This window comes from Neolamprologus multifasciatus, chromosome 16 (assembly GCF_963576455.1).
Source record: "Neolamprologus multifasciatus chromosome 16, fNeoMul1.2, whole genome shotgun sequence".
Taxonomy (NCBI): Eukaryota; Metazoa; Chordata; class Actinopteri; order Cichliformes; family Cichlidae; genus Neolamprologus; species Neolamprologus multifasciatus.
In genome coordinates this window covers 3,122,301-3,150,241 of record NC_140454.1, presented here as the reverse complement: position 1 = coordinate 3,150,241, position 27,941 = coordinate 3,122,301, and the positions used below count along the sequence as shown (strand labels likewise).

General features: G+C 41.5%; 1 long non-coding RNA gene across 2 annotated transcripts in view; it reads right to left on the bottom strand.

Annotated features, from left to right (window-relative positions):
• LOC146500015 (uncharacterized) overlaps positions 1 to 27,900 on the bottom strand; it is a 44,167-nt gene extending 16,267 nt beyond the window's left edge. The window contains exons 1-2 of one of the 2 annotated variants that reach the window (XR_014869858.1): positions 26,919 to 27,900; positions 17,949 to 26,657 (exon numbers count right to left, since the gene is read on the bottom strand). This is a non-coding gene — a long non-coding RNA (uncharacterized LOC146500015). The remainder of the gene's footprint in view (positions 1 to 17,948; positions 26,658 to 26,918) is intronic. The other variant, XR_014869859.1, reaches the window with a different exon arrangement.
• Between the last annotated feature and the right edge of the window lie 41 nt (positions 27,901 to 27,941).

Below are 27,941 nucleotides of genomic sequence, written 5' to 3'. Positions count from 1 at the left end.
CAGGGTTCAGTGCTAGGACCAATTCTGTTTACATTATACATGCTTCCCCTAGGCAGCATCATTAGAAGACATAGCATACATTTTCACTGCTATGCAGATGACACCCAGCTCTATCTGTCCATGAAGCCAGATAACACACACCAATTAGTTAAACTGCAGGAATGTCTTAAAGACATAAAGACTTGGATGGCCACTAACTTTCTGCTTCTTAACTCAGATAAAACTGAGGTCATTGTACTCGGCGCTGAAAAGCTTAGAAATATGGTATCTAACCTGATTCTTACTCTGGATGGCATTACCTTGGCCTCCAGTAACACTGTGAGGAACCTTGGAGTCATTTTTGACCAGGATATGTCCTTCAACGCACATATTAAACAAATATGTAAGACTGCGTTCTTCCATTTGCGCAACATCTCTAAAATTAGAAATATCCTGTCTCAGAGTGACGCTGAAAAACTAGTTCATGCATTTATTACTTCCAGGCTGGACTACTGCAATTCATTATTATCAGGATGTCCAAAAAACTCACTGAAAAGCCTTCAGTTAATCCAAAATGCTGCAGCAAGAGTACTGACAGGGACTAGAAAGAGAGAGCATATTTCTCCTGTTTTGGCTTCCCTTCATTGGCTTCCTGTTAAATCCAGAATTGAATTCAAAATCCTGCTCCTCACATACAAGGTCTTAAATAATCAGGCCCCATCTTATCTTAATGACCTTGTAGTACCATATCACCCTATTAGAGCACTTCGCTCCCGCTCTGCAGGCCTACTTGTTGTCCCTAGAGTATTTAAAAGTAGAATGGGAGGGAGAGCCTTCAGTTTTCAGGCCCCTCTTCTGTGGAACCAGCTTCCAGTTTGGATTCAGACACTATCTCTACTTTTAAGATTAAGCTTCAAACTTTCCTTTTTGCTAAAGCATATAGTTAGGGCTGGACCAGGTGACCCTGAATCCTCCCTTAGTTATGCTGCAATAGACGTAGGCTGCCGGGGGATTCCCATGATGCATTGAGTTTTTCCTTTCCAGTCACCTTTCTCGCTCACTATGTATTAACAGACCTCTCTGTATTGAATCATATCTGTTATTAATCTCTGTCTCTCTTCCACAGCATGTCTTTTATCCTGTCTTCCTTCTCTCACCCCAACCGGTCGCAGCAGATGGCCGCCCCTCCCTGAGCCTGGTTCTGCCGGAGGTTTCTTCCTGTTAAAAGGGAGTTTTTCCTTCCCACTGTCGCCAAAGTGCTTGCTCATAGGGGGTCATATGATTGTTGGGTTTTTCTCTGTATCTATGAAGCGCCTTGAGGCGACTTTTGTTGTGATTTGGCGCTATATAAATAAAATTGAATTGAATTGAACTAAAGTGCACCTTAATGCTGCCAATGAATACACATGTTCTTTGTGAAAGCATGTGTGAGCACAGCTGACATGCACTACACTGACCCCACTCGCCCCATTTCTTCATCCACTTCTTGCTCTTGTGCTTGAAATGAGACGCAGACGCACCAAAAGTAAGAGGCTCTAAAATCCTCAAAAAGGGGGGTTGTTAGATCAGGATATTGGATGTGATCCATAGAAAACATGGATAATGCACCACTTTAGCACTTTAGCAGCTCCCTCTGCAGCTGGATCCTTAAGTTCCTGTCTGACAGACACCAAGTGGTCAGACTGGGCACCATCACCTCATCCCCCATCACACTGAACACTGGTGCTCCAAAGTGTGTACTGAGCCCTCTACTGTACTCACTCTACACCTACGACTGCACGGCCACTAACAACTCCAACATCATTGTGAAGTTTGCGGACGACACTACAGTGGTGGGTCTTATCACCAACGGTGATGACACGGCCTACAGGAGGTCAGTGCCCTGACCCACTGGTGTCAAGACAACCATCTAACCCTCAACGTCGCAAAGACAAAGGAGTTGATAGTGGACTTCCGGAGGTGCAGAGAAGTACACACCCCCATCACCATCTAAGGAGCTGCTGTGGAGAGTGAGCAGCTTCCGGTTTCTTGGTGTACATCTGGCTGAGGATCTTACGTGGTCAGGACACATAAACAAAACAGTGAAGAAGGCGCAGCAGCACCTCTTCTTTCTCAGGAGACTCGGCATCCTCACGACCTTCTATCGCTGTGCCATTGAGAGCATCCTCACTGGATGCATCACCACCTGGTACGGCACCAGCACCGCTTACAACCGCAAAGCTCTCCAGAGAGTAGTGCGGTGCTCTGAACGGATAATTGGAGTTGAGCTTCCCTCCCTCCAGGACATCTACAGGAAGCTGTGCCTGAGGAAAGCGGGGAGGATCATCAAGGACTCTAGTCACCCCAGCCATAAACTGTTCAGACTACTTCCATCAGGAAGGAGGTTCTGCAGCATCCGGTCCTGTACCAGCAGACTGAGAGAAGCTTTTTCCACCAGGCCATCAGACTGCTGAACACTTCATAGACACCTCAGCTTCACTATTGGAACTTCAACGTTATGCACTCCATACTGTATATAAGTGCCACTTGTTTTGCACAATATCCAACTACCAACCTCTGTATATTTTATATATTTTATTTATTGTTTACTCTATTTAATTTGTAAAATATGTATACACACACACACACACACACACACACACACACACACACACACACACATATATACACACATGTAGATATACATATTTAGTATACACATTCAATAATATGCATACACTCTTATATTGTAGATATATTTATTCATATAACTCTCAGATTTAACCATTCTTATATTTTGCTTGTTCTTATGTTATTGTATTTTTGAACAACTCTGTTGCTTGTGAAGCTCGCACACAAGAATTTCACTCACATGTACTGTACCAGTGTACCTGCACATGTGATGTGACAATAAAAGTGATTTGATTTGACTTTATTTGAAGACATCTGTAGCACTGCCTCAGTTCTGGATGTTTCCACAGACTCCTCTGTGCACCTAAAGAAAAGGTCAAGGGTCAGCAGCCCATGTAGTTGGGACAATTCTTCATTTACAAACAACAGTCACACAAACTACACAATTATTTTCCTCCAATGACACTTTTCACTTTCAGAAATGGTCCTGTGTGATTTCTAGGCTGTGATATGAAAAACTAGTTCCTAATGGCAGCGAGTCACTCAGTAAACATGTGTTTCCTTCACCAACCTCACACACAGATCCAATAAGATCAGGAAGTGGGCAGTATAGTACAATATGTGTTATTTTGTACTGTACTGCCCAAACTAAAGATCTGCTGAAGTGTTGGAAATGATCCAGATGTTTATTTTGGACGATACAGCAGAAGATCAGACATGAAAGTGGAGATAACACAGAAGACCTGCAGCAAAGGGTCAGAGGTCAGACTGGGCCCCTGCATTCAACAATGAGCCAATGATCATCAAGTAGTGACTAAAGCAGAGCCCTGCCGTTCTGACATTTATCACACAGTTAGAACAAACGTCTGCTGATGACTTCATCTCATGAAACGACTGATAGATGTCAATTCATTGATCAGCTGCTGCTGCTGATCTTCATCGTGCACAGAAACATTCAGCTTGTTTCAATCAGTAAATAACTCCCACTACTCTCAGTTTGAACTGTTCCCACTCAAAATGCTGTGAGAACAATGATCATTGTAGAACTTCACAAACATCACGTGTTGTTTTCCACATGTAAGATCAGCAAACACACAGAAACTTCCTGTTGCCACACACGGCCTCTAAAATCTCTTCCACGGTTTCTGTCTGAAGTCCACTCTCTGTGTCGGATTCACAGGAAACAACAAGATCTTATTAACATGGTTCTCAATGTGTCTCCTTACAAAAAGTCCAACCAATGAACAAATGTGTGTATTTGTGGAGGCCGAACAAAAGCATGACACATTTCTCTGTTTCTATAAACTGGTGTCAAACACAAATATGAAGAGTTTCATTGAGAGACTCCAAAATGCCCCCACAGTGAATCAAAGGAAAATCCTACAGTGTGGCCAGAGAATCTTAATGGCTCCAACATCAACACATCCACAATGTTGGATCCAGTTCTACCTCACAGAGTTACTAAGACACACCCTCTGCCAGCATTACAACAGCTCCACCTGCTTCACCTGCCTCCTCAGCATCTGTACACCTGAAGAGAAAAGAAAGGCTCCAAAAGCTCAAATCTACAAAGGATTCATGAAGTTTCATCCAACAATAACATGTTTGCCTTCCACAGTGTGCTGTTAGACACCACTGTACCTCTGTCATTTCAAAAAGAGCAGCAGTTCTGAAAGACAGAAATAAAAACAACATCATTAAGATCAGATCATGGAGCTGTTTTCTGCCTTGTTTCTGTCTTCACATTACAAGACTTGACTACAATAAAGATGCTAACATGTATCTGTAGGAACAACATCATTGAATCTATAACAACTGGAGCCAAACCAGTGGCCTCTGCTGGGATCACTGGTGAGCCAACACTTCCTTGTTGGATGCAGATTTCAGGGCTTCGTTTTGCTCCTCCGTTATAACTGTTCTCTCTTCTCAACAAATGATGACACAAAGGAATCAGCAGTGACGAAGATGATGCTGAAGAGAAGCACACATTTCACACATATAACAGACCAGTCCAGTTACACACACCTCTGCTTGACATTAGGCCTCAAACTGTCAGGGTTTCTGGGTCGTTGACCCAGTATTTTCAGTTCACGTTCACCGTTTATCTACTGCCTGTTCCACTTCCTGTTTTATTGTGTTAGCCTTAGTCTGTGTGCATTATGTTCAGTCCTCTTCCCATTTATCATTAGTTCATTATGTTCAGCTGTTCACTCACCTGTCTCCAATCGTTATCATTACTAGTCATGTATTTAAGCCCTCTCTTCCCTTCAGCCCTGGTCGTGTCATTGATGTTAATGTCGTCTCTCGTACGTATGTTCAGTTCAGTCAGTCAGTCAGCCATCCTTCCAGTCTTTCAGTCAGTCAGTCAGCCAGCCAGCCAGTCAGTCAGTCCTTCGTTCCTGCCCTGTTCATCCACGATTCATAATAAACCATCTTCAGTTCGTCACTATTCACGAGTCCTGCGTTTGGGTCACTTCCTCGCCTCCACACATGACACTCCTGACACAAACAAAGACACAAAACACTAACTTGACTCTAAATAGAAGAAACGAGCAGCTTTTTCTGTTCTGAGCTTATTTATATTTGACACACATGCTTCTCTTTGTGCAAACACACATTGCACTATAAGGGTAACCTAGCACACAATGATTGGACAGCACAGTGATGATGCTGGGAGATCCTATACGAAGCAACACAGAAACACTGAGAACAAAACTTTAAACATTGATTATATTGAGATAAGCAGCTGACCCAGTCTAGATAAAGGCGAGCTGCTACACCAAAAACAGGTTTCAGTGTTTCCATGTGTTTGTGTGATGTCTTTACTTATACTGGTCAATAGACTTTAGTCAACACATCATTGAAAGGTGTTCTACATGAAATAAAAACAGTTTTTCATCTTTATTCCTCTGAAGCAGCTGCATTATAACCAATTTGCTCCTTTGTGGCCATTTAAAACAGACTTAAATAACTGTTGTTATATTTGTTGCAGTTTCTGCTCCTCTTGGACAGACGACTTTTGAAAAGACATTTTTGAATTTCAACTTTTAACTGGATAAATATCGGATATATAAACGTCTGCAACAAACTGATTCCAGCTTCTACCTCATGATAGGAATGTTTTTGTGGCTCAAGATGACCTGATATCTTCCATGATGGATACATTTGACACATGTTTCACATATTATAGATCAACAAGTTATTCATAGCAGTTTAAATATGGGGAGTCACTTTTGAGCCCAGCAGATAAAACAGAGCCAATATTTCCTTCTTTATTTAAGTGACGTGTGTCACAGATGTGACCTAGTAAAGTGTAACTGAACATTAGTAACGTTATTAACACTCTCAGCTCGTCCTTGTTCCAGACCTGAAGATCCTCTTCTTTCATTCAGCAGCAGCTTCAGGTCTCTGATGGTCCAGGGCTTGTTGTTGGGAAACAGCCCTGCTGGGATGATGGTGTCCTCACAGAAACAGTCAGTGATGCTGTTGATCTCCATCACAGAGCACGTCCCAGTCTGCAGTCTCAGTCCTGCAGGGCCTCGCTGGCTTCCTGACTCCACCCAGTCAACAACAGGAAGTGTTTGAAGTGCAGGAACAAACTGAGGCTGTGGTCAAACAGGAGTTTTTATCTCCTCGCTCTGACTCTCACTGCGGCCCCGCTGCTGTGTCAACATGTGTCTGTGCTAAACAATGATGGAAAGTGTTATAAATGACTTGTTGGCCTCTGATCTGTCACAAACAGCTGAAACGTGTCTCTCATGAGTCACATGAAGGTTTTTGACAGAAAGGACAAAAAGTAGCTGCAGTCAGTTTGTGTCATTTTTATATTTATTCATCTGGGAGATCTGAGGGACATTAAAATGTGTTTTTCAACAGAGACAAGAACATAAAAGAACAGGTAAATGAACATGTTTCAAGTAAACAGCTGGACTGTTCAGGTCCAAACACAGAGTGATAAACTTGTCAAACAGCTGTCATATCTTTATATATAAGCTCTTTATAAATCCTGTTCACTGAAGTCTGTTTACTAATAATGTCAAACTGTTAGAAACACAGAAACATTAGAATCGTCTTTGTTCACATAAACCTGTCTGGGATCCTTTGTTGTTCTTTTGATGCAGAGTTACATTATAAATATAAAGAGTTATTTCAGAGTCTCATCAGTTTTCCTGCATGTCTTTATTTAACACATCAGCAGGGCTGAAGCTCTCATGTTAAACACACACTGATCTATGGACACGTTCATGTGTTTCTAACAGAACCAGGCTGTTATCAGCCCTGCACTAACATTATGTCACACACACTGAATGTAACAGTGACAGTTTACATCATCACACAATCAGCTGTGATTGTTTCACTGTCATCAAACTAGTCAACAGGAAGTAGAATCAATATTCAATTTCAATTCAATTCAATTTTATTTATATAGCGCCAAATCACAACAAAAGTCGCCTCAAGGCGCTTCATAGATACAGAGAAAAACCCAACAATCATATGACCCCCTATGAGCAAGCACTTTGGCGACAGTGGGAAGGAAAACCTCCCTTTTAACAGGAAGAAACCTCCGGCAGAACCAGGCTCAGGGAGGGGCGGGGCCATCTGCTGCGACCGGTTGGGGTGAGAGAAGGAAGACAGGATAAAGACATGCTGTGGAAGAGAGACAGAGATTAATAACAGATACGATTCAATGCAGAGAGGTCTGTTAATACATAGTGAGTGAGAAAGGTGACTGGAAAGGAAAAACTCAATGCATCATGGGAATCCCCCGGCAGCCTACATCTATTGCAGCATAACTAAGGGAGGATTCAGGGTCACCTGGTCCAGCCCTAACTATATGCTTTAGCAAAAAGGAAAGTTTGAAGCCTAATCTTAAAAGTAGAGATAGTGTCTGTCTCCTGAATCCAAACTGGAAGCTGGTTCCACAGAAGAGGGGCCTGAAAACTGAAGGCTCTGCCTCCCATTCTACTTTTAAATACTCTAGGAACAACAAGTAGGCCTGCAGAGCGAGAGCGAAGTGCTCTAATAGGGTGATATGGTACTACAAGGTCATTAAGATAAGATGGGGCCTGATTATTTAAGACCTTGTATAGATAGAAACCAATCATTTACTGACAGCATGTCTGATTGAAATAAGTGCAGATTCTGTATGAAGTATAACTGCACACAGTAACTGTATTACAATAAGGACTTAACAGCGCCCTCTGCTGCAGTGTTTTCACACTGAGAGCAGCTTTTCTCTGAATTCAGTGAGGTTATGACTGAAATTATTGGTGTAGTCGGTTTTATAAAGATCAGACCACTAAAAACAAGAGTGTCTCTGCTGTCTGTGAGGAGATGGAGCCAAACATCAAGCTGTGCGGTTTCACAGTGAAGCCAGGCGGCTGTCACCAGGAAAAGTCTTGTCTTGAGTTTTTGAGCTCAGAGAGCAGATGAAATGTTTTTGGAGCAGGAGCACAAGTATGAAGTTGCAGAGTTAGTGATGAGAGCTTCCTGGCAAAACTGGCCTACCTGAGTGACATATTTGGAAATGAAGTAAATCTACAGCTTCAAGGGAAAGATAAAAACCTCCCTCAGGTCAAAAGATCAGCTGTTTCACTGGAAAGCTTGCAGTGTGGGGCAGGAGACTCGATGAAGGAAACACAGATTCGTTGGAGAACCTGCATGAATTTGTTGACACTACTGACGATGATGCCGCCTCAGTGACTCCATATATCAAGCAGCATATTTCATCACTGATGGGATACTTTAAAAAGGACTTCCATGAAAACAGTTCCCAGCACGACTGGGTGAGAGATCCTTTCAAAGCACCAGCTCCAACTGGTTCCAGCTTTGCAGAGGAGAACCAGTTCATTGACGTCTGACTCCACACTGAGACTGCAGTTCACATCACAGACACTGAGTGGATTCTGGCTGAGTGTAGAGAAGCAGTATCCGCTCTGAGGGCAGAAGGCTGTGGGCATTCTTCTTCCTTTAGTCTCATCTTGTGAGACTGGCTTCTCTGCTGTTGCTGCAGACCAAGTACAGGTCCCAGCTAAACACTGAGCAGGAGCTGAGAGCTGCAGGATCCTGCTTCAAACCTGCTTTGAAAAGCTGTGCACTGCAAAACGTGCTCGTCGGAGCCATTAATGCTGACTTTGTTATTTTGATCAAAGAAAGAAATCAGCACAAACTGTTTTATTCATTTTTGTTTTGTAGGTTAAAGTGTTTCATATATTGTGCTCCTGAGTTAATGTTGCTGATCAGTTTGAATTCATTTTTATTATTTATTGAGTTTATTTAATTTTATTTTTCAGTATCAAACGGTTCAAATGTTTATAGTTTTAGTAAGGATTTAATTTCTTTTTGATTTAAGGCAAATTGTTGCACTTTACTTTGTTTGTTTCAATCTAAAAGTGTTACATTGTTTCTCTTCCAAACTAAAAAGTGTTTCTGCTCCGTCTTCCATTCACTCTTTATCATTTTCCAGTCAGTGCAAGTCTTTTTGTGTTCTCCTAAAATCCACCGTCCTCACAGTGAACACTCGTGTGCTGTTGTGCTGTCACAGACTGTGTTATCAGCCGTGTAGCTCGCTCATACCTCACTTCATTTATTCTTCTTGTTCTACCGTCAGACCCAGGCCGACAGCTTTGGTTGAAGTTCTTATGTATGATTTCATAACAGCTCTTCAGATTTCCACTCTTTATAACTTTATAAGTACTTTTGACAAAGCCGTCTTCTTTTACTCACTCATCCACTCAGCAAGCTCCCAAGATAGTAACCTATCAACCCGCACACCCACATAGCTTGTTCTTCTTTGTCGTTTTATTGGCAGTTGGTGGTGCATTACCGCCAACAACTGGCTGGGAGAGTGGACCAGCATGATGCTAACCTGCATAGCTGCATGTCACGCCAGTTCAAAGGTCAGCCACAGCACATCTTTTATGTCTTCTTTCTCTCAGCCAAACTGGTCACATGGCTGCCCCTCCCTGAGCCTTGGCACATCCTGTGGCTGCAGAATAAGCAGCAGCTCATGAAACAACACCTACAAAGTGTTTTCAGTTTGACCCACAGAGCTGCAGAGCATGATAGGACCCGGTGATAAACTGGAGCAAAGCTCATGCTAATATCACACACAGCAAAGAGCACATGTTTAACAGGGAGGACGGTAACAGAGGGAATGATTAGGACAGTGAGCTGCAGTCATCACAGAAACACTGTTTACACAGACTCCCCAAAATTTTGTCAGTGTTGTGTAATCTGTGCATAACACAGAACAGAGACGTGATAAGAAAACCTCTGATCAAACATGATGAATCCTCAAGTGTCAGTGAGAATAAAAGAAAGGGAAAAGTGAGTCATTTGTCATGAGAAGTGGGGCTCAGGAGGTGGAGCAGGTCACCTGACAACAGAAAGGTCGGTGGTTTGATCCCTGGTGCTCCAGTCTGCATGCCAAACCATCTTTGCTGGTCATGTTACTATGGTAACCCAGAGGAGTTTAATATGATAAGTATTAATTTATTCATTAAATGAGACAATCAGTCAAAAGTCAATCAGTCATTTTTAATCAGCAGTGTTTTTGGAATCATCACATAAATTTAAAACCAAAAACGCTGAACAAGTTTGTAAAGTTTCTACAGCCGTGTTTCCACTTTTCTTCTCTCACTTCTTCTTCTTCTTTTTGGTCTCCTCTCTGGGCAGACATGCTTTCACTTCAAGCAGCTGAAACATGAACGAGGCCACGAGCTACACTTTGCATGTTCACAGTGATGCACGCGTTAGGGTTAGGGTTGGTAAATGTTCCAATTCCAATGAGTAGTCTTTTAGAGGTAGCCAGGAGCCAGTGGAAAGCCAAGAAAACCAGTCACTTGTATCACTTACGTAGTCTTGATTTCGGGCCTGCTGGATCTGTTTCAAGGCGTTCAGGCGGTCACTCATGTTTGATGAGTGTACATTGTCTGGTATGTAAGTGCAGCAGGTGTTGTTGAAGAGGACGCAAAGTCCCCCTTTCTCTGCTAGTATCAAGTCCAGAGCTACTCGATGTTGGATCACTGCGATCCATAATGCCTCAATTTCCTGGTTCTGCTGTTCGTTGATTTTGCACGAAGCGCTCAAAAAGAGTCCAAAACGGTAATCCAGACTTTCAATCCTCAGCATGTTTTTTCCGGTTCCCACCCAGGGAAACAATGAATGGAGTACTTTCTGTCCGGTAGTCCATAATTTGAATTCCTTGGGTAGGTCGCTTCCCCATATCGGGTCATGTGGTTGAAGTCTAGGGAACGTTGATGTTCTTTTCCGGCGTGCTGTAGAAGTGGTGTTTACTGCGGTCATCCTGAAAGTGTGGTCTGACAGGACTATAGGAGCACATGTTCCTGTCCAGCCTGGGGGCAGTATGAAATATGCCCGTTGTCCACATAGCCAGGCTATTCCTTGCACCCAGTATGTGCCTTTAGATGGTCCAGTCATTTTCACAGGGGCACCCTCTCCTCCTCCAGCAGTCCGGTTGCAGTTGTTGGTGTTTCCAAGCGGCCTGTTACCTTTGTTTTGTTTATAGCACATGGAGTAGTTCTTCCCTGGAGTTTGGTCCAAGAACACTGGGAAATGGATGGATGTTTTCCGGTTTGTTACATTGAAGTTGGTCCAGAAAAGTTGATCACATGCTCCTTTATCAAGTACAACGTCTTCAACAGTGATTTTCTTTTGTTGTAACCCTCCTAGAAGGTTGACGTGAAGAGTGTAAATAATAGATGGGTTTGTCTCGTCGATCTTTTCTGTCTGCGTCATGGTTCAGCTGTTGTTGGCATCAGCTGGGGTCCTGTAAGGGTGAGCATCGTAGTCAAGGTAACCAAGAGGGTCCACCTTCCCATGGCTGCGTACAGGTCCGTCACACCCTACTGCTTGGTTGCCCTAGAGTTGGCCAATGGCTGGAGGTGGAAGTGCGAGCAATGCTCAATCAGCACTTCCCCCTCACCACTGAAGCAACCAAGTGAGGGTGAAACTTTCCTTTACTCGTTGACTTCTGTAGAGGAAGTGGAATCCTCTGGGACCTCAACCTTTTTGCAGTGTCTCTGATGTATGCAGGAGGGTCTCTCCACTATTTTGCAGGCAGTTGGAGTGGTCAGAAGCACTTGGTATGGCCCCTCCCACCGTGGCGAGCTCCAATTTTTCTTTGGAGTACTCGGACACGGATCCAATCACCTGGCTTCAACCTGCAGGAAATAGAAAAAGAGTCTTGCGACAGTTTATTGTTCAAAACAACTTCTCTGTTTATCAACAATCGAGTCATCCAATCCACCAGAGTGGTTTCACAGATTGATTTATCTAGTGGCTCGCTAGTAACTGGCAATGGAAAAGGTCACCCATGTATAATTTCAAATGGGGACAGTTTGTTATTTCCTTGTGTTATTCTCATCCACATTTTGACCAGGCCTATACATTCTGGCCATGGTCTGCCAGTTTCTTCCACTGTTTTCCTGAGCCTTTGTTTTATAGTGCCATTTTTTCTCTCCACTAATCCTCCACTTTGTGGATGGTAGGCACAATGGTGTTTTAAACTGAAACCTAGTGTTTCAGATACTTTGCTGATCACGTCATTTACAAAATGGGTTCCATTATCTGATCTTATCAGAGTAGGAATTCCATATGTTGGAATGAAATGTGTTTTTGGCAGCTCATACATGTTCTCACATATTCTTTTGCTGAAGTTTCAAAATTTAAAGTGTAGAATTGTTGGTTTATCATAAAGACCATCCCTCAGATCATCCCTCCTGATGAGCCATGGCTCACTAGAGCGGCTGTTTTGTGTAATGATTTGGGAAGAATGGGCTTTCCTGCTATTTTCATTATGTCATCTGCTCTGTGTTTTAGGCATTGTTTTTGTTCTTTTGGCGGTGCTGCTTTTTTTTCATCTTGCAGTACAGATAGTGGAATGGTGTGGTTTTCATGAGTTGTTAATAAGATTGTGGTTGCTATGGCTGCTGCTTTTGCAACTTTGTCAGCAAAATTGTTTCCCTTTGTAACTTCGGAGTCATCCTTCTGATGTGCTGGACATTTGCAAATTGCTAAATGTTGCATCACATAAGGAGTTTCCTCCCATGTAAACAGATGTGTGCTATGATAAAACCTTCCTCCACACACTAGAAATAAGAAACTAATTTCATCCCTCTGTTACATCTTATTCACTTATTTATAATCCAGTCATTTTTTCAAATGTAGTATCAACCAGCAAATTTGCATATCAGCTTATAATGCGCTAAGTTGACAGGTCAACAGAAATGCACGTTCAAAATATTATCACAAAAGAGAATTTCCTTCATACAGTAAATTACTTGTGATGCATCAATCAAACAGAAACCATCTCACAATTTATTGTATCACCAACTAAATGTATTGTCTGATTACTGCTTGGTCATACCAGACTCTCTCTGTCTTTATTTTATCCTTCTCTGTTTTCACAAACGTTTCACCTATTGTCAAGCTGAAGAGTTAAATGTCAGCAGTGGAATAATTCAGCATTTGATAACAAAACTCTGTTAAGTTTTCCCTGCTTTAACACCAATGGGAGATATAGGCGCATGTATAGTGTGTGCTATAGTGTAAACTGTTCCTCATTGCATGTATGTGTGTTGGTACGCTTGCATGCAGGGCCTGTAGGCCTGTCTCACCCAGAAGGGCATTTTCTTAACAGCTGCCTTTCTTTCACGTGTGTTAAGAAAGGCAAATGTGCTTGTAGCAGTTGTGAGATTATTATGCTGTTATATATTACATTATACCTGTAATCAAAATGACTACTGATACTGCTGTAGGCCACATCATACTTCTTGTGTAATCAGTATGTAGTTTTAGTTTGCGTCATACTCCTGAGTTAAAAGAATGTGAAAATCATTAGATTCATTAGATAAGTTTGTATTATCCTATACTGCTGACTTACTGTGAGTGAGTTATACTGTTTCATGACATTTCATACTGCTAAGTCATGAAGAGAATATTGTGTTCAGAGAGTCAGGGCCTTTTTTTTCTGATAGTAGAGACAACAGAGCACATTCCACAGGAGCTTCACCCCCACCTTTTGTTGGATGCAGAAAAACAGGGAGCCAAGGTCATAACTCAGGCTCACTGAGAGTTAGAAAGAATGTGAATGCTTAGTTTGTGGCTGTGGCGCATTTTGTATGGCTTCTTTTCTTTTGTTTAGTAGCTTCCTGCCTTCAGGTGAAGACTTTGTCCCTCAAAAGTGAAGCCAAACAGGTGTTGTGAGTTGGGGTGTAAAGGCACTGATAAGTCTATCACTAAGAACCATTGTTCTTTTGGAGTGACTTGATTCAGTATAGAGTGGGGATTTGCTACTACTGGTGGCATCATTTCAGTGATTTCATTTATTGCTCGCAGATCATGCACTAGACGGTATTTTGCAGTATTAGCTTTCTTCACTACTTAAACAAAACATCACTCTTTGTTTATTTTATTATTATTATTATTTAAATTTTCCTTTCTCAAAAACAGAAAATGAAATTGTAGTTCTTCTTGGCTGAGAAACACAAAACCTCATTTTGTTTTTTGTTTTTTTCCTCAAGATAAGAACCTAGGTTTTAACTTTTCTGATTTATCACCTAAAGCAAAGCAGACAACCCAGCTCTCAGCCGGCTCTGAACTTATCATCATCAAGGTCGCATGGTGAGAGCCACTTCAGAAGTCACAGTACTCCTCACTCAAGCAACACGTCAAAAAAACAAAAAAACAAAAAAACAAAAACTCAGCACACTACACAGAGAACAACAGTCAAGACACAACTGAAGATGCTGTTCATCTTTGCTCTCCTTGAACTTTAGAATAACTTCATCTGCAATAGTAAATCATATGCCTAATCATTATGTGTCACTGTGATCCACTAGTGTGATCACAAATTTACTTATTTTTCAAACCAACAAAACCAAACAAAAAGCAAGTTGCTGACGGCATGAACGCTTTACACACATGAGTCAGGATGAAAAAAAGGCTGCTTTCAAAACCAAATCCGAAGTATGAGGGAAAAACCTGAGCTCACAGACAGCTGCATGTTTGAGCTCTCATGCAGCTCCTGCTCTAAAAAAACGTGTTACTTGCTCATCAGCTTAGCAGTGACCACATATTTAATTCAGCTTCTCAATTATGTAGCTTTAGCTGTTGTATACAGGGTGTAGCTTATTAGTTGTTAGTATAGGTTTGCTCTATATCTCAGCAATGTCTCATCTAGGATGACAGGTTTTCAAGCAGGTCAAGTGCCTCTATGCACTTAATTAGTTGATGTATTTTCTTTATTTTCTTCATCTCATATGTCATTGTACTGAACTTGAGCAAACCTTAAGCTTAATGCAGACTGCTTTTAACAGTTATCCACCTCACATCATAACTGACTAAGGTGCCTCTTCATATTAATATTATTTCATTATTAATGCTATTATCTTTTTATATAACAGCAATAGTATATTACAATATTTTATTTATATTTTATTTTGTATCCACCAAGGGCTGCGGGTGATCTGCAGTTTCACCCAAGCTGGAGACATTTTCCTTTTCACACACTTTCCTTGGCTGAACAATGACACAACCTTAATATACCTTACGCATCTCTCTATTTTATTTAATATGTGTTTGTGTGAATTATCTGCTTTCATTCATTCTATTCATTCTGGGCATGCTTCATTGTTAATACCAGTTTACAGGTTGTTATCCTTCCTATTATCAGTTTGAATACATTACAGTTAGGCTCTAATTTAATTTAGCCTTTTTTTTCCCTTTTTTTCCCTTTTGTATTTATATGTATTCAGTCGGGTCTGTTTCCAACCCTTTTTAAACTCCTTTAAACTACTTTGATCTCTAATTTTCACTTGGTGAGGGATTATTATGTTCTTCCTAGTCTGAACTGCTCTCTTCACCTGAGCTGCTATCCTATTCTGAGTTACTGTCTTCTTTGTTTCTTACAGTCACATACAAAATGTCCCTCTTTTCCACACTTCCAGCATGTAGTGCTAAAGTCACTGTTTGGTGTGTGTCTCTGTGTCTTACAGTCACGTACAAAGTGTCCCTCTCGTCCACACTCCCAGCATGCAGTGCTATAATTACTGTTTGTTGTGTATCTAGGTCTGTCTCTACCTCTTGCTCCTCCCCTACGCATTCCTCTCCCTCTCTTTTGGCCTCTCAAACCTCCCCTGTAGCCTCCACTGAAAGCTGTGAGAACAGTGTCAGCATCGAGGGCAAAAACTGAGACATTCTCTTTTTTTGTCACCACTGTCTGTGCATGAGTTAGCATATTGAAACGCCTCATCTGCTGTGCCCGTATCTTGCGTTACCCGATGCTTTTCTACATGAGACCTAATGGGTGGTAGTAATCATTTAATGAAAGCGCGTTTAAATTGGTTTTTATTTTCCTTTTTCTTATTTTCAGTTCTCCTTTCAGCCTCGGTTTCCCATGCTTGGAAAAGTTTATATTCTTCTTCACATTTTAATTTTTTCATTGGGTCTTTTGTTAATGTAATTTCTTGTTTCAGGGCAGCTCTCAGCTGGGTAACAGCTGAGGGATTGCATTTCTCTTCCCAGCTGCGGTTTTTAGCTTTTTCGTGGATTTTTCCACCTATTTGCACTTATTCTACCTGCTCCGGTTTGTTGTTTTTCTAACCATTCCTCATCAGGTGTTAATTTTGCATTTTACTTGCATCTATTTGAAAGAGTGAGTGTAAACACCAAAAAAAAAAAATTATGTTCTGGAATGTGCAGAAAATAGGTTTAAATGTTAAACAAATTTCTTTCAGTCAGAGAATGTTGCATATAATTACATTTTTGCTTGATGCATAAAGTTAAAAGATTAAAACTAATAAAACAAGTTTTAAAAAGAGACTTTTCCATTTGATTACATTTTGTATGATGATTATGCAGAAAAAGTAGAATTGGGCTGAAAGATATATCGCTTTATCACCTATTCAGGTTGTGAATCGTGTTTTTAAAAGTAACTAAGTAATTAATTACTTTTGAAAATGAGTAATCAGTAAAGTAACGGGATTACTTTTTGGGGGAAGTAATCGGTAATTAGTTACTGATTACTTTTTTCAAGTAACTTGACCAACACTGGTCACCAGTACGTGAGCCTCAGCAAAGAAAAAAATAGAAAACATAAAATGGAAGTAGTTCAGCAGCGTATTGCGCTGTAAAATCAACTTATTTCCAGACACATACACACATAGACATTTGCGTGCTAATTTGTCACAAAGTATTTTACGGCTACCTCTAAAACCAGTCTAAACACAGTTCCTTTTGGCAAACTTAAAACAATTTTATCTCAGTTCCTTTTGGCGAACTTAAACCTATTTTACTTTGTCAAAATATTTTAATTTGTTGAAACGTATTTTAATTTGTCACAAAGTAATTTTGGCTACTTCTAAAACCGGTCTAAACATATTTTACGTTTCTTTAAACAAAATAGTGTTTCTCACCCTCAGACGTCTCACTGGTGGTTCGCATCGCCAGACTGAATCCCACCGCCGTGGACCAGACTAAGGACACTGGCCTTATTTTTTATAGATGAAATAATTATTGTGGGTGATTTTAACATCCATGTAGATGCTAAAAATGACAGCCTCAACATGGCATTTAATCTGTTACTAGACTCAACTGGCTTCTGTCAAAATGTAAAAGAACCCACCCACCACTTTAATCACACTCTAGATCTTGTTTTAACATATGGCATAGAAACTGAACATTTAACAGTGTTTCCTGAAAACCCTCTCCTGTCTGATCATTTCCTGATAACATTTACATTTACAATAATTGATTACACAGCAGTGAAGAGTAGACTTCATCACAGTAGATGTCTTTCTGAAAGCACTGTAACTAAGTTTAAGAATATAATCCACCCACTGTTATCATCTTCAATGACCTGTACCAACATAGAGCAGAGCAGCTATCTAAACACTACCCCAACAGAGGTTGATCATCTTGTTAATAATTTTACCTCCTCACTACGTACGACTCTGGATACTGTAGCTCCTGTGAAAGCTAAGGTCTCTAATCAGAAATACCTGACTCCGTGGTATGATTCTCAAACACACAGCCTAAAGAAGATGACTCGTAAGCTGGAGAGGAAATGGCGTGTCACAGAAGATCTAGAAGATCTTCTGTGACACGCAAGATCTAGTGTCACAGAAGATCTAGAAGATCTTCTGTGACATTTAGAAGATCATTGTTTAGCCTGGAGAAATAGTTTGTTGCTTTATAAGAAAGCCCTCCGCAAAGCCAGAACAGCTTACTACTCGTCACTGATTGAAGAAAATAAGAACAACCCCAGGTTTCTCTTCAGCACTGTAGCCAGGCTGAAAAAAAAGTCAGAGCTCCGTTGAGCCAACCATCCCTTTAACGTAACTAGTAATGACTTCATGAACTTCTTCACAAATAAAATTTTTATCATTAGAGAAAAATTACCAATAATCATCCCACAGATGTAATATTATCTACAGCTACTCTTAGTACCAATGATGTTAAGTTAGACTCTTTTTCTCCAATTGATCTTTCTGAGTTAACTTCAATAATTACTTCCTCCAAACCATCAACGTGTCTTTTAGACCCCATTCCTACAAAACTGCTCAAAGAAGTCCTGCCATTAATTAATTCTTCAATCTTAAATATGATCAACCTATCTCTAATAATCGGCTATGTACCACAGGCCTTCAAGCTGGCTGTAATTAAACCTTTACTCAAAAAGCATCTCTAGACCCAGCAGTCTTAGCTAATTATAAGCCAATCTCCAACCTTCCTTTATATCAAACATCTTTGAAAGAGTAGTTGTCAAAGAGCTAAATGATCATCTGCAGAGGAATGGCTTATTTGAAGAGTTTCAGTCAGGTTTCAGAGCTCATCACAGCACAGAAACAGCTTTAGTGAAGGTTACAAATGATCTTCTTATGGCCTCTGACAGTGGACTCATTTCTGTGATTGTCCTGCTAGACCTCAGTGCAGCATTCGATACTGTCGACCATAATATCCTATTAGAGCGATTAGAACATGCTGTAGGTATTACAGGTACTGTGCTGCAGTGGTTTGTATCATATCTATCTAATAGACTCAAATTTGTACATGTTAATGGAGAGTCCTCTTCACACACAGAGGTTAATTATGGAGCTTCACAGGGTTCAGTGCTAGGACCAATTCTGTTTACATTATACATGCTTCCCTTAGGCAGCATCATTAGAAGACATATAATAAATTTTCACTGCTATGCAGATGACACCGAGAGATAAACTCGCCTAAAGAACACAAAATTCCAAGACACCAAAAATGGAAATGTTTGCACACACATGTGATTATGCGCAGAGGTCCACCCTAACAGTTAACCTCAGATCTCCACGCAAGAACACATGAATGCACATACATTTGCACAAATCCAGAGATAAACTTCCTCTCAGAAACCAAATTCCAAGAAATCCAAACATGGAAATGTTTGCACACACATGTGATTATGCACAGAGGTCCACCCTACCAGCCAACCTCAGATCTCCATGCAGGCACACATGAATGCACATACATTTGCACACATCCACAGAAAAACTCCTACAAATCAGCCAAATTCCAAGATATCCAAACATGGAAATGTTTGCACACACATGTGATTATGCACAGAGGTCCACCCTACCAGCCAACCTCAGATCTCCATGCAGGCACACATGAATGCACATACATTTGCACACATCCACAGATAAACTCCCCTAAAGAACACCAAATTCCAAGAAATCCAAACATGGAAATATTTACACGCACATGTGATTATGCGCAGAGGTCCACCCTACCAGTCAACCTCAGATCTCCACGCAGGCACACATGAATGCACGTACATTTGCACACATTCAGAGATAAACTCCCCTAAAGAACACCAAATTCCAAGGAATCTAAACATGGAAATGTTTGCACACAGATGTGATTATGCGCAGAGGTCCACCATACCAGCCAACCTCAGATCTCCAGGCAGGCACAAATGAATGCACATGCATTTGCAAACATCCACAGATAAACTCCTACAAATCAACCAAATTCCAAGATATCCAAACATGGAAATGTTTGCACACACATGTGATTATGTGCAGAGGTCCACCCTACCAGCCAACCTCAGATCTCCACGCAGGCACACATGAATACACATACATTTGAAAAAATCCAGAGATAATCTCCCCTAAAGAGGAACACCAAATTCCAAGATATCCAAACATGAAAATATTTGCACACACATGTGATTATGCGCAGAGATCCACCCTACCAGCCAACCTCAGATCTCCACGCAGGCACACATGAATGAACATACATTTGTACACTTCCAGAGATAGACTCCCCCACAGAAACAAAAATCCACCAAATCCAAACATGGAAATGTTTGCACGCACATGCGATTATGCACAGAGGTCCACCCTACCAGCCAACCTCAGATCTCCATTTAGACACACATGAATGCACATATATTTGGACACATCCAGAGATAAACTGCCCTAAAGAACACCAAATTCCAAGATATCCAAACATGGAAATGTTTGCACACACATGTGATTATGCGCAAAGGTCCACCCTACGAGCCAACCTCAGGTCTCCATGCAGGCACACATGCATGCACATATATTTGGACACATCCAGAGATCAACTCCCCTAAAGAACACCAAATTCCAAGAAATCCAAACGTGTAAATATTTACACGCACATGTGATTATGCGCAGAGGTCCAACCTACCAGCCAACCTCAGATCTCCACGCAAGCACACATGAATGCACATACATGTGCACACATCCACAGATAAACTCCTACAAACCAACCAAATTCCAAGATATCCAGACATGGAAATGTTTGCACACACATGTGATTATGTGCAGAGGTCCACCCTACCAGCCAACCTCAGATCTCCATATAGGCACACATGAATGCACATACATTTGCACACATCCAGAGATAAACTCCCCTAAAGAACACCAATTTCCAAGAAATCTAAACATGGAAATGTTTGCGCACACATGTGATTATGCGCAGAGATCCACCCTACCAGCCAACCTCAGATCTCCATGCAGGCACACATAAATGCACATACATTTGGACACATCCACAGATAAACTCACCCAAAAGAATCCACATTCCAAGAAATCCAAACATGAAAATGTTTGCACACACATGTGATTATGCGCAGAGGTCCACCCTACCAGCCAACATCATATCTCCACGCAGGCACACATGAATGCACATACATTTGCACACATCCACAGATAAACTCCCCTAATGAACACCAAATTCCTAGAAATCTAAACATGGAAATGTTTGCACACACGTGTGATTATGCGCAGAGGTCCACCCTACCAGCCAACCTCAGATCTCCACGCAGGCACACATGAATGCACATACATTTGCACACATCCACAGATAAACTCCTACAAATCAACCAAATTCCAAGAAATCCAAACATGGAAATGTTTGCACACACATGTGATTATGCGCAGAGGTCCACCCTACCAGCGAAACTCAGATCTCTATGCAGGCACACATGAATGCACATACATTTGCACACATCCAGAGATAAACTCCTCTAAAGAACAACAAATTCCAAGAAATCCAAACATGGAAATGTTTGCACACACATGTGATTATGCGCAGAGGTCCACACTACCAGCCAACCTCAGATCTCCACGCAAGGACACATGAATGCACATACATTTGCACACATCCACAGATAAACTCCTACAAATCAACAGAATTCCAAGATATCCGGACATGGAAATGTTTGCACACAATTCAATTCAATTCAATTCAATTTTATTTATATAGCGCCAAATCACAACAAATGTCGCCTCAAGGCGCTTCATAGATACAGAGAAAAGCCCAACAATCATATGACCCCCTATGAGCAAGCACTTTGGCGACAGTGGGAAGGAAAAACTCCCTTTTAACAGGAAGAAACCTCCGGCAGAACCAGGCTCAGGGAGGGGCGGCCATCTGCTGCGACCGGTTGGGGTGAGAGAAGGAAGACAGGATAAAGACATGCTGTGGAAGAGAGACAGAGATTAATAACAGATACGATTCAATACAGAGAGGTCTGTTAATACATAGTGAGTGAGAAAGGTGACTGGAAAGGAAAAACTCAATGCATCATGGGAATCCCCCGGCAGCCTACATCTATTGCAGCATAACTAAGGGAGGATTCAGGGTCATCTGGTCCAGCCCTAACTATATGCTTTAGCAAAAAGGAAGGTTTTAAGCCTAATCTTAAAAGTAGAGATAGTGTCTGTCTCCTGAATCCAAACTGGAAGCTGGTTCCACAGAAGAGGGGCCTGAAAACTGAAGGCTCTCCCTCCCATTCTACTTTTAAATACTCTAGGAACAACAAGTAGGCCTGCAGAGCGAGAGCGAAGTGCTCTAATAGGGTGATATGGTACTACAAGGTCATTAAGATAAGATGGGGCCTGATTATTTAAGACCTTGTATGTGAGGAGCAGGATTTTGAATTCAATTCTGGATTTAACAGGAAGCCAATGAAGGGAAGCCAAAACAGGAGAAATATGCTCTCTCTTTCTAGTCCCTGTCAGGACTCTTGCTGCAGCATTTTGGATTAGCTGAAGGCTTTTCAGGGAGTTTTTTGGACATCCTGATAATAATGAATTGCAGTAGTCTAGCCTGGAAGTAATAAATGCATGAACTAGTTTTTCAGCGTCACTCTGAGACAGGATATTTCTAATTTTAGAGATGTTGCGCAAATGGAAGAACGCAGTCTTACATATTTGTTTAATATGTGCGTTGAAGGACATATCCTGGTCAAAAATGACTCCAAGGTTCCTCACAGTGTTACTGGAGGCCAAGGTAATGCCATCCAGAGTAAGAATCTGGTTAGATACCATATTTCTAAGCTTTTCAGCGCCGAGTACAATGACCTCAGTTTTATCTGAGTTAAGAAGCAGAAAGTTAGTGGCCATCCAAGTCTTTATGTCTTTAAGACATTCCTGCAGTTTAACTAATTGGTGTGTGTTATCTGGCTTCATGGACAGATAGAGCTGGGTGTCATCTGCATAGCAGTGAAAATGTATGCTATGTCTTCTAATGATGCTGCCTAGGGGAAGCATGTATAATGTAAACAGAATTGGTCCTAGCACCGAACCCTGTGGAACTCCATAATTAACCTCAGTGTGTGAAGAGGACTCTCCATTTACATGCACAAATTGGAGTCTATTAGATAGATATGATACAAACCACTGCAGTGCAATACCTGTAATACCTACAGCATGTTCTAATCGCTCTAATAGAATATTATGGTCAACAGTATCGAATGCTGCACTAAGGTCAAGAAGGACAAGCACAGAGATGAGTCCACTGTCAGAGGTCATAAGAAGATCATTTGTAACCTTCAATAAAGCTGTTTCTGTGCTGTGATGAACTCTGAAACCTGACTGAAACTCTTCAAATAAACCATTCCTCTGCAGATGATCTGTTAGCTGTTTGACAACTACTCTTTCAAGGATTTTTGATATGAAAGGAAGGTTGGAGATTGGCCTATAATTAGCTAAGACTGCTGGGTCTAAAGATGGCTTTTTGAGTAAAGGTTTAACTGCAGCCACCTTGAAGGCCTGTGGTACATAGCCGATTATTAGAGATAGGTTGATCATATATAAGATCGAAGAATTAATCAATGGCAGGACTTCTTTGAGCAGTTTTGTAGGAATGGGGTCTAAAAGACACGTTGATGGTTTGGAGGAAGTAATTATTGAAGTTAACTCAGAAAGATCGATTGGAAAAAAAAGAGTCTAACTTAACATCAATGGAACTAAGAGTAGCTGTAGATAATATTAGATCTGTGGGATGATTATTGGTAATTTTTTCTCTAATGATAAAAATTTTATTTGTGAAGAAGTTCATGAAGTCATCACTAGTTAATGTTAAAGGGATGGTTGGCTCAACAGAGCTCTGACTTTTTGTCAGCCTGGCTACAGTGCTGAAGAGAAACCTGGGGTTGTTCTTATTTTCTTCAATCAGTGATGAGTAGTAAGCTGTTCTGGCTTTGTGGAGGGCTTTCTTATAAAGCAACAAACTATTTCTCCAGGCTAAATGATGATCCTCTAAATTTGTGACACGCCATTTCCTCTCCAGATTACGAGTCATCTGCTTTAGGGTACGTGTTTGAGAATTATACCACGGGGTCAGGTACTTCTGATTAGAGACCTTAGTTTTCACTGGAGCTACAGTATCCAGAGTCGTACGTAGTGAGGAGGTGAAATTATTAACAAGATAATCGACCTCTGTTGGGGTAGCGTTCAGATAGCTGCTCTGCTCTGTGTTGGTACAGGGCATTGACGATGATAACAGTGGCTGGATTATATTCTTAAACTTAGTTACAGCGCTTTCAGAAAGACATCTACTTTGATAAAGTCCACTCTCCACTGCTGCGTAATCAATTATTGTAAATGTAAATGTTATCAAGAAATGATCAGACAGGAGAGGGTTTTCAGGAAACACTGTTAAATGTTCAGTTTCTATGCCATATGTTAAAACAAGATCTAGAGTGTGATTAAAGTGGTGGGTGGGTTCTTTTACATTTTGAGAGAAACCAATTGAGTCTAACAACAGATTAAATGCCATGTTGAGGCTGTCATTTTTAGCATCTACATGGATGTTAAAATCACCCACAATAATTATTTTATCTGAGCTCAGAACTAAATTAGATATAAAGTCTGAGAAATCAGACAGAAACTCTGTGTAAGGCCCAGGTGGACGATAGATGATAACAAGTAAGACTGGTTTCTGAGTTTCACAGCTGGGGTGGACAATGTTAAGCATCAGGCTTTCAAATGAATTAAAAGTCTGTCTTGGTCTTTCATTAATTAATAGACTGGTGTGAAAAATTGCTGCCACACCGCCCCCTCGACCTGTGCTTCGAGATTTCTGGTAGTTAGAATGACTCGGGGGTGTTGATTCATTTAAACTAACATAATCATCCTGCTGCAACCAGGTTTCTGTAAGGCAGAGTAAATCAATTTGTTGATCAATTATTAAGTCATGTACTAACAGAGACTTGGAGGAGAGAGACCTAATATTTAATAATCCACATTTCACTGTTTTACTCTTTGGTTCAGATGTGGATACTGTATTGTTCTTTCTTTGTGATTGTTTAAGTTGTTTGTTGCTGGTTTTTAGTTTGTTTTTTGTGTTTTTGGAAGCAGACACAGTCTCTATGGAGATGGGTTTTTGGGGGGGTAGCAGGAGGAGAGAAGCTGCAGAGAGGCGTGTAAGACTGCAACTCTGCTTCCTGGTCCCAACTCTGGATAGTCATGTTTTGAGGGGTTTAATAAATTTGTCGATATTTCTAGAAATGAGAGCTGCTCCATCCAAAGTGGAATGGATGCCATCTCTCCTAACAAGACCAGGTTTCCTCCAGAAGGTTTGCCAATTATCTATGAAGCCCACATCATTTCTGGGACACCACTCAGACAGCCAGCAATTTAAGGAGAACATGCGGCCAAACATGTCACTCCTGGTCTGATTGGGGAGGGGACCAGAGAAAACTACAGAGTCCGACATTGTTTTGGCAAAGTTGCACACCGATTCAATATTGATTTTAGTGACCTCCGATTGGCGTAACCAGGTGTCATTACTGCCGACGTGAATTATGATTTTATTGAATTTACATTTACCCTTAGCCAGCAGTTTTAAATTTCCTTCAATGTCGCCTGCTCTGGCCCCTGGAAGACAATTGACTATGGTTGCCGGTGTCTCTAGCTTCACATGTCTGAGAACAGAATCACCAATTACCAGAGTTTGACCCCCGGCGGGTGTGTCGCCGAGTGGGGAAAAACGGTTAGACACATGAACAGGTTGGTGGTGTACCTGGGGCTTCTGTTTAGGACTACGCTTCCTCCTCACCGTTACCCAGCCTTTCCCCAGCTGCTTGGGGTCTGCCGGGGAACAGCTAGCGGGACCTACGCTATCTTCGGCTGCACCAGCTACAGGGGCCTGGCTAGCTAAGGGTGAGAGCAGGGTGCAAAGCCGAGTCTCCAATTCAGTAATCCTGGCCTCCAGAGCTGCAAATATGCTACATTTGTTACAGATATCATTACTGCTAAAGGAGGCCGAGGAGTAACTAAACATCTGACACAATGAGCAAGAAAGTGCAGGAGGGACAGGTGAAGTAGCCATGGTGCTAACGGGTCGGCTACGAGCTAAGCTAGCGAAACAGTACAGAGACAGTGAGTGAATACTATAAATTAGGTAGTGAGTACACAGAAAGTGTGCTTCGGATGAAGCACGTGAAGATTATACTGTGAAAAAAGAATGTATTTAAAAGTTGTTAATTAAACTGCTAAGCAAATAAGCTACTCAGAAACACCACTGTGTTTGAGCAGGAACAGGAAGCGATACTATACCACAGAGCGAGCGAGCGAACACCAAGTGACCTAGTCCAAGTGACACACATGTGATTATGCGCAGAGGTACACCCTACCAGCCAACCTCAGATCTCCACGCAAGGACACATGAATGCACATACATTTGCACACATCCACAGATAAACTCCTACAAATCAACCAAATTCCAAGAAATCCAAACATGGAAATGTTTGCACACACATGTGATTATGCGCAGAGGTCCACCCTACCAGCCAACCTCAGATCTCCACGCAAGCACACATGAATGCACATACATTTGCACACATCCACAGATAAACTCCCCTAAAGAACAACAAATTCCAAGATATCCAAACATGGAAATGTTTGCACACATATGTGATTATGCGCAGAGGTCCACCCTACCAGCCAACCTCAGATCTCCACGCAAGGACACATGAATGCACATACATTTGCACACATCCACAGATAAACTCCTACAAATCAACCAAATTCCAAGATATCCAGACATGGAAATGTTTGCACACACATGTGATTATGCGCAGAGGTCCACCCTACCAGCCAACCTCAAATCTCCATGCAGGCACACATGAATGCACATACATTTGCACACATACATGGATAAACTCCCCTAAAGAACACCAAATTCCAAGATATCCAAACATGGAAATGTTTGCACACACATGTGATTATGCGCAGAGGTCCACCCTACCAGCCAACCTCAGATCTCGACGCAGGGACAAATGAATGCACATACATTTGCACACATCCACAGATAAACTCCCCTAAAGAAAACCAAATTCCAAGAAATCCACCCTACCAGCCAACCTCAGATCTCCACGCAAGCACACATGAATGCACATACATTTGCAAACATCCAGAGATAAACTCCTACAAATCAACCAAATTCCAAGATATCCAGACATGGAAATGTTTGCACACACATGTGATTATGCGCAGAGGTCCACCCTACCAGCCAACCTCAGATCTCCATGCAGGCACACATGAATGCACATACATTTGCACACATCCACAGATAAACTCCCCTAAAGAACACCAAATTCCAAGAAATCTCAACATGGAAATGTTTGCACACACATGTGATTATGCGCAGAGGTCCACCCTACCAGCCAACCTCAGATCTCCACGCAGGCACACATGAATGCACATACATTTGCACACATCCACAGATAAACTCCCTAAAGAAAACCAAATTCCAAGAAATCTAAACATGGAAATGTTTGCACACACATGTGATTATGCGCAGAGGTCCACCCTACCAGCCAACCTCAGATCTCCATGCAGGCACACATGAATGCACATACATTTGCACACATCCACAGATAAACTCCCCTAAAGAACACCAAATTCCAAGATATCCAAACATGGAAATGTTTGCACACACATGTGATTATGCGCAGAGGTCCACCCTACCAGCCAACCTCAGATCTCCACGGAAGCACACATGAATGCACATACATTTGCACACATCCACAGATAAACTCCTACAAACCAACCAAATTCCAAGATATCCAGACATGGAAATGTTTGCACACACATGTGATTATGCGTAGAGGTCCACCCTACCAGCCAACCTCAGATCTCCATGCAGGCACACATGAATGCACATACATTTGCACACATCCAGAGATAAACTCCCCTAAAGAACACCAAATTCCAAGAAATCTAAACATTGAAATGTTTGCACACACATGTGATTATGCGCAGAGGTCCACCCTACCAGCCAACCTCAGATCTCCATGCAGGCACACATGAATGCACATACATTTGGACACATCCACAGATAAACTCACCGAAAAGAATCCAGATTCCAAGAAATCCAAACATGGAAATGTTTGCACACACATGTGATTATGCGCAGAGGTCCACCCTACCAGCCAACCTCAGATCTCATCGCAGGCACACATGAATGCACATACATTTGCACACATCCACAGATAAACTCCCTAAAGAACACCAAATTCCAAGAATATCAAGACATGG